Genomic DNA, 7,805 nt, shown 5'->3' with positions numbered 1-7,805 from the left:
AGAGGGGGAGGGAAAAAGGGAGACAGCCCTAGCGGCGCAGTGGGAGGACTATCCCGTGCCAGGACTTGTGGCGGCTGCAGCGGCAGCTTGGACTGGAGGAAGTGTGTTGGGGGGCTGAGCAGGAACAGCAGGCAGCAGCAGCAGCAGCAGCAGCAGCAGCAGTAGTTCAGGAACCGTGCTGAAGCTTCCAATTTTCTTTTTATCACCGTCAGCCACAGAAAAGGCCCGAGGAGAGCACTGGGTCCAGCCGGGACAAAGTGAGCTCGCAGAAGCGCCTGTGATCGGGCTTGAGACAGAGAGCACATTCCATCAGAGGGAAATGAGCCTCTCAGCCTGCTCTAAGCCTGTATGACGGGCTGAGGGCTCTTTGACTCAGGACTTTACCCCACTCTTTCTCTTTCAGCAGCTCTGACTTACAAAGGGAATCAGAGGGGGGGAAAAAAGAAGAAGAATCAAAGTACTCGCTCTCAGTTTGAAAAGGTAAGGCACGGTGTCTGAACTTTTCCACGGTCAATCATTAGCAGGGAGGGTTTTAAAAGTCGGGCTGGTCACTTCTTAAACGTAGGATTAGACTTCCACACACTAGAGTACCTTTCAACCTTTTTTCCTCCTCCTTCTCTTTAGCCCTTTGCTCTGTCACATTTCACTGAGTTTGCTCATTTATTCAAAACAGCAAAACAAGGCACCACTCTCTGTATTTACTTTGGCTTTGAGCCCTAGTAAAACCAGGGGTGTGTGTGTGTGTGTGTGTGTGTGTGTGTGTGTGTGTGTGTGTGTGTGTGTGTGTGTGTGTGTGTGTGTGTGCACCAGCTCTTTCAGCAGGACTCTGAAGACAGAGAAGGGAGTCATTCAAACTGAGCAAACACTGATCTTGTGATGTTTTTTTCCCCTTTTTAATGTGAAAGAGTATTATTGAAAGCCTTTTGAATTGAACTCCCTGAAGCTTGGCCTGACTGAGTCATTTTAGCTTTTTTTTCTTTTTAGCCTTCTTGTCTTTCTCAATGAATTGTGTTGTGCAGTAGCTATAATTTGGGGTTCCTTGCTGTTGTGGGCCTCGGTGTACTGGAGACCTTTATAATGTGAAACATATGGGGCCATTCTTGTGGAAGACTTGTACCCAATAGTCTATAGAGCGCCAAAAGAAACAGGCCCACTTTGTCCTTTGCTGACTGCTTGGACTGAACTGCTGATGGATAAATGATGGAGACAAACAGATCGAGAGAGTCTGGCTTTCTTCTTTGAGCTACAGCTGCTGCGTGGTATTTGTGGCCTTAGGGCTATGTTTCTCAGGCAGCCATTGTTGATGACATGTACAAGCGTCCTTACATCACAGCAGCTACAGCCTTCTTCACCTGGATATCGCTTCCCTCCCTTTCCCCCTGCTTGGCAAACCAGACGCACACCTGCATGTACTGTACACCCTGTCGCGCACCTTTCTTTCAAGCAGCATAAACCATGCAGGTTGTTCCTCACATTTTGCAGGCTAAACTCCTTCGAGATTAGCTTTAATTACAGACCAAGAGAGACAGGAGAAACGTTTTTGTACTGGCAATTACATCTTTTGTTGCCGGTTCTATTTTGAGGTCAAAGTCGTATGAACAATATCTGTCCCTCAAGGCGAAAGAAATGTGCGTCAGAAAGTGTCCATTTTCTCTTGCTGATAACAGCCGGCAATTACAAAGGGCTGGCAGAGCGACTGATGAGCGGGGATCCTGATAGTGTGGTTTGGACAGGTGGGTTGGCAGTAGCTTGGGGATTGTGTACTGTAAGCAGAACACTGTGATCTAACCCTGGGAGGAACAGCATGGGGACAGAGCACTGGGGGCATTTCACTTTGTCACAGCAGTGCCACGGCCACTTGGCTGACATGTGTAAGCCATTAAAGAGAGAGAAGGAAACCTGGAGAAGGAGGGAGACTGGAAGTAATAAAGGGGCAAGAATGGCAAGAAAGAGGGGAAAGCAAAAGAGATGTAGAGAATGAGAGAGCGAGAGTGGGAACGTAATCCATTTTGGAACGCATTCCACTATGACCTTGGGATAAAAAACGGTAATTAGGGAGTACTTTAGGAGCCTTAAGGGTGCACTGATTTGCTCAGAGCCAGGGCTGTCATTTTTATTCCCTTCAAAATAGTGGCACAAATACATGTTATAGTTCCAGGGTTACAAAATAAACTTGCTAAAAATGCCCGGCTCCTTTATTCCGTGGCTTTTTTTTTTTCAATAGTTCTCATGGTTTTGTTTATTTCAGTTCTTCAGCAGTGAATGGGTGTCAAAGCCACAGCGTAAACACATAGAGCCCCTGACAGGAAAAGGCCAGAACAAACTGTGGCCTTGTCCCTCTTTGGGCCCTTAAACCAGCCTGTTATGTCACTGTGGACATGTTATCCAGCAGCATGAGGCGTTCGCTCGTGCCAAGTATGAATACAAGGCGGTTTGGAACAGGGAAGCTGATGGTATCAAGGTTATTAGATGGCTATTAGATGTGAACGCTAAATACCAGCTGGGGGCTACAGCCAGAGGACAAGGGCAAGAAACAAATCAGTTCTGGTTGTGCAGCTCCTCTCATCTGATGGAGTGGTAAACAGGCATGAATAGTTCTTTTCATGTGCTGGACAAACAAAGAAATTAAGGTAATAGGAATAAGAAATGTAGCTAAATTAATACAAATGCTTAAAGTAAAAAAAAAAGAAAGAAAAAGAAACATTTCAGCAGTACCCTCACAGGCAGCCAGACTTCCTGAAGCATTTATGGCACTTTAGGTGTTACTCATGTCTGCAGACAAACAGTTTAGGAGATCATTAATGTGTCCAGAGTCTCCCAAAGAGACACTAGTGTACTTTATGTGTAGGTGGGCTATTTTCCGTTGGTGCAGAACAGAGCCAGCATCTAGAAGCTGGGGTTGGACAAGCTTTATCACCTCACATTGAATTGAAGCTGTAAACCGTAGCAGCACAGCAGTCTGTATACTAGACAAAGTTTGCGTCGAGGTGTAACAGGAGGTCTGGTGCTATTCGGAAAAGTGTTGTGTTTTTTTTTTTTTTTTCTTTCTCCCATTAGTGATGAATATCACTGCACCCATTTTTCATTTCAGACACATCATTTCACTTTAATGGACCTATAAAAATATTCAGGCTGTCACAAAATGGAGGCTGTTGCCACAACATGTCAATCATAAACCAGAAGTTTGAGCCAAGAGAAGCAATTCAGTTTGATTTGAGAGTGTGAATGGGGGAAGGGATGCCGTGATTGCTTTCATATGTGTAGGGCCATGTTTGTGGAGATTTTAGTTCTGTGTGGTCACTTTGCATCGCTTACTAATTTTCATCCTATCCATTTAAATATAAATTAATGGATGAGGTAGATCTAAGGGTCTTATTTGGTGAATGTGTGTTCCGGCTGCTCAGGTTTAAGGATGTAGTGTTTTCTAGTTCATAACATTGCAAAATTTGATTCTTCTGGGCTTCAGGGTACTTGTTGAGAAAAAATCATATCACTTTAGGCTTTGATGGCAACTTGTAATTGCAATTTGTCATTGTTTTGTTTTTTTAATAATCAAAATAAGAACTGAAAATGAATCAATCAATCATAGAAAGAAATAATAGTTGCTGCCCAAAATTTCTGGATGGTTATTTCTCTATCCTGCATTTCTTCTTTCACTCCTTTGTACAAATATGTAAAAGCGATCTGCATGGTGATGACCACGCAGAGATCTCTGATGGAAGATACAGCTGGGGGAGCCTGTTGACATGTAGCAACCGGTGTAATCACATACAAACAAACTTTCACGTAAACGGATTCGGTCTCTGTGGCTCAAGCTGAGGTGTGGGAGAGACTTCTTATTTGTGACAGACAAGCGTGCAAAGTTTTTGGCAACTGTTGTCACTACAGTGGGCTCAAAAAATGAAAACAGCGAGTATGAGGTCACCGTTCACATGATCAGGCTGTGATTTAACCCTTAGGGTATGACTTACTTACTCATGTCTGGAGTTTGAGACAGATCCCCCTGCAGTTCACGTTCTATTACATGATGCCGCCTTCTTTCATCTCGTGGTCCACCTGCTCATACAAAATGGAAGATTCCATACCGTGTGGGCCAGGTGAAGGGTGTGGCTCCTGAAATAGAAGCAGGCTTCATCCCAGCACTTAAATATTCCTCCCTACTCTTGCCGTCCCTGCGCTTTTTTAAAACTCATAAATAGAACGTTTGATGAATTTATTCTCAACATTGTTCAGGGCAATTGAGAGAAAGGTATTTGGAGCTAGTCATGCATGTGAGAACGTGGCTGACAGCACCCACGCAGCCTAGTCAAGCTCTTACCTGCAGAGTGTGGAGCTGGGGGAGCCAGACACACCCTAATCCCCCAACATCCTGACCTTAGTAAACCTGTTGCAGCTTGCACAGAGCAGACCTGGCAACCCCTTTTTCCCGAATCTCTCTGCCTACCCCACTCCTCTACCAGGCTCGCTCTCACAGTGCCATGGGTGGGCTCGGGATTTGAGTTCCTTGGCACTGCTTATTCTGCCTTTGTGAGCTAATGCTGTGCCTCAAACCAGGAACAAAAGCAGTCAGTGCAAATTAAAGACCAATTATCTTTAGTGCGTGCTGGGGCAAGTCGCTCGTGTTGGCTTGAATGATGAGTGGGAGAAGCGAGAGGTCTTAGGAGGAAAAGGATGTTGGTTACTGCAGCGCTGCGCATGAATGATTCATGTGAAATTAATAGGCCTGAAGTTCATATTTAGATGTTTTAGGATTTATTCTGTTGTGTAATATGTTATCAACTTTTGTGGATCTTCATGGATTTTAATTGAAGTGACTTGAAGCTTTATTTTACTTTATTTAGTTACCTTGAAATAGGTTATTTAATCAATAATTTATAAGAATACTTCAATACTGTGGGTAATACACTTATTCGCTTTCTTGCTTAGAGATAGACAAGATGATTCATACCACTGTCATGTCTGTCTGTTAAATACGAAGCTACTACATCTGGTTACCTTAGCTTAGCGTAATGACTGGAAACTGAGGGAAATATTTATCCTGGCAACAAAATCGGCCTACCAGCATGACAACACGTCCAAAAATGAAAAAAGTAACAATATCACATGGTCATACGGGGAGTTATGTGCCAAACTATTTCTTGGCATAAGCAAGTAAGTAGGAAGTTACTGTGCCTTTCTATGAAATAGTCTGGCAACTAACTCCCCGTAAAGCCACAACGTGTCGTTTTTACGGTTTTGTTTTTGTGTGGATTAAACACACAAGATACAGCTTGTTAATTCGTGAGCTTTAGAAGTTCTGGTAGGCAGATTTTGTTACCCTTGTTATCCTTGGACAGGCAGTTTCCCCCTGCTCCTAGTCTTTATGCTAAGCTGAGCTAACAGGCTACTAGCAGAAGCTTTATTTTTACCTTACAGACATAAGAGTGGTATCAAGCTTTTCATCTAATTCTCTCTGAGAAAGCAGATGAGGGTATCTCTTAAAATGTTAAAATATTTCTTTAACATCGTTAAAAATTTTAAACTCATGATTGTTTTACCAAATTAATTTAGTAGCATTTTTCACACCCCTGGGTCACATAGAGGTTAAGTGTTGGTTAGATACCCTTCCCATCTCAAGTTAGCACAGTGCTTTGACACTTCCAAAACATTACTAAGCCTTCTTGCCATACCCCTGCCCTGGAGATACACAGAGCCTAAGTACTGGCCAACCTGTTCATTAATTTCCCATTAGTCAACAGTTTTTCTTCAGAGTCTCAGGGGAAATAGACTAACCCCGCCATTAGTTCCAACAATCCCTGAGGACCTCTTTCTCCTCTCACTCCCACCACCTCCACCAACACACACACTCACAAAACACCCAGCCCCGTTTCCCCGAGTGATGACCTCTTCATACACATGGCCTCTTTCATTCCACTCTGAGGGTTGGTTTAAACCGTGGCTACACTGTCCCTGGTTTATGGCTCCCTCCCTGGCCCCCTTCAAAGTGTTGGGCAGTAGCCTGCAGTCATTGCAGACTTAATTGACGGACACATTCTTGACTGTGGATCGTTTAATCACAACAAACAATCGGTGTCATTCAAGACGGATGGTGATATCTTTGGAAACTTTAGGAATGTGTTTCTGTTTGGGGGAGAGTATGTGCTTGTGTGAATTCATGAACATGTATAAATCAATGTTTTGTTTTGTTTTTTTGACCTAGTCGTTGACCTGGTGACTAAATCTGGATCAGTCAGAAAGTAGGTTTTGGTGTGGTTTGACAATAACAATACATTTATATTGTTATATTCTATATAAAATTTTTGTCAGGGATAGAAAAGAGCTCAAATGATAAGTTGATTAATCGATTTGTTGAGCCATTTTTCAAGAAAAATCATATAAACAATCAAAACATCTTATTCCAGGAACAATAGTTCCAAAATGCAAATATCAACAAGTTAAAATAAAACAAACATTAATATATCCACACTCTTTTAGGTAATGCTATCTTGCAGCCAGTGTTTAGCCTTTGCATCAAAGGGGGTAGGAAGTTTTGACTCATCTTCAATTAAAGGAGATAGCTTATTCGATTCTACCAGCACACAGAAGGGAGTCCTTACTTGAAGCTATAAAAGTTTAGTTTTCTATGAACTTCCGCCACCTTCGTAATAACTGGAAAGTACCTGGGAGTACTTCTGTGGAAAATCCTCAAACACATCCTTAATCATATAAATCAAAAACTGCATTTTTATTTAATTTATCTAATTATTTAACCTCTATTTAACCAGGACGGTATTTTTGAGTCGTTTTTCAAAGTGTCCTGGCCATTAAAGCCTGCAATAACAATGAATTACATATTACATACAAATAATGAATAGCATTTCTAACACAGTGATGTATAATTAATTCCTAAAAAGCCCATGAGGACAAACCCAAGAGTTGTCTAAAACCATAAAAAAAAGCAATCAAAACGTAATGAAACTAACACATCAAGGTTCTATCAAACCCGAGAAGAGACGGCGCTTCTGCAGCAATGATTTGAACTGACAGACAAAAATTTTTCAGTTGTGAATATAACGGCAGTAACGGTAATCCTCACAGTTAATAAGCTGGAAATACATGATAAAAGCTGTAAACAGCTGTAAGTTGATAAGTCAACTAATATAATGTCAGCACTAGTGTTCACAGCGACACTACTAACAACCAACACAGAGCATACAGAGATGACTAGATAAGAGAGTAAGGGATGTGTGTGGGTGTGGGTGTGGGTGTGGGTGTGGTGTGTGTGGTGTGGTGTACATACAACTGCGGTGTGGTGCGGTGAATGTGGGGGTGCTGTGTTTAGGGGGGGGGGGGCGGGGCAGGCTCTCTCCTAGACCACCACCGCAGCGAATTTATGGCCATGAGGTCACAGGGACACGCCATCACTCAGGGATTTACAGCAACTGGTTTCAACCGGAATTCTTTGAATGTTTTTTTTTTTTTTTTTTTTTCCATCTTTGTCATTGTAGCTCCGAGTGACTGAGTGTAGTAACAAGATTGCTGGTGTCCAATCTTTGGATACCACTGTACTTTATCTCTCTTTGCAGTACAGATAAGCAACAATCATCTCTCATGTCAAAAAGCCCCTGATTTGTTGTTTCATTTCAACTGGTACAGTATTTGTGACACACACTGTTGACTGTTGCTGTGCAAACAAGACACCCTCTGTCCCTATCTCAATCTGGAATTGAGGTCATTCTGTAAAGATATCTGCAGGAAACCCGGGCACAATGACTAATGCTGAGGACTTTGACCATCAAATATTGACTTGAGTAAAGTCACCTGCC

At 42.6% G+C, this 7,805-nt stretch overlaps 1 protein-coding gene across 2 annotated transcripts in view; it reads left to right on the top strand.

Moving 5' to 3' along the window:
- Positions 1-125: 125 nt before the first annotated feature.
- Positions 126-7,805, top strand: part of tns3 (tensin 3) — a 32,553-nt gene continuing 24,873 nt past the window's right edge. For both annotated transcript variants that reach the window (XM_022757981.1, XM_022757980.1), the window contains exon 1: positions 126-480. The gene's annotated coding sequence lies outside the window, so the exon portion shown is untranslated. The remainder of the gene's footprint in view (positions 481-7,805) is intronic.

The sequence above is a fragment of the Seriola dumerili genome, unplaced genomic scaffold (assembly GCF_002260705.1).
Source record: "Seriola dumerili isolate Sdu_G_001 unplaced genomic scaffold, Sdu_1.0 BDQW01000291.1, whole genome shotgun sequence".
Lineage (NCBI taxonomy): Eukaryota > Metazoa > Chordata > Actinopteri > Carangiformes > Carangidae > Seriola > Seriola dumerili.
This window is presented reverse-complemented; position numbering and strand designations above follow the sequence as displayed.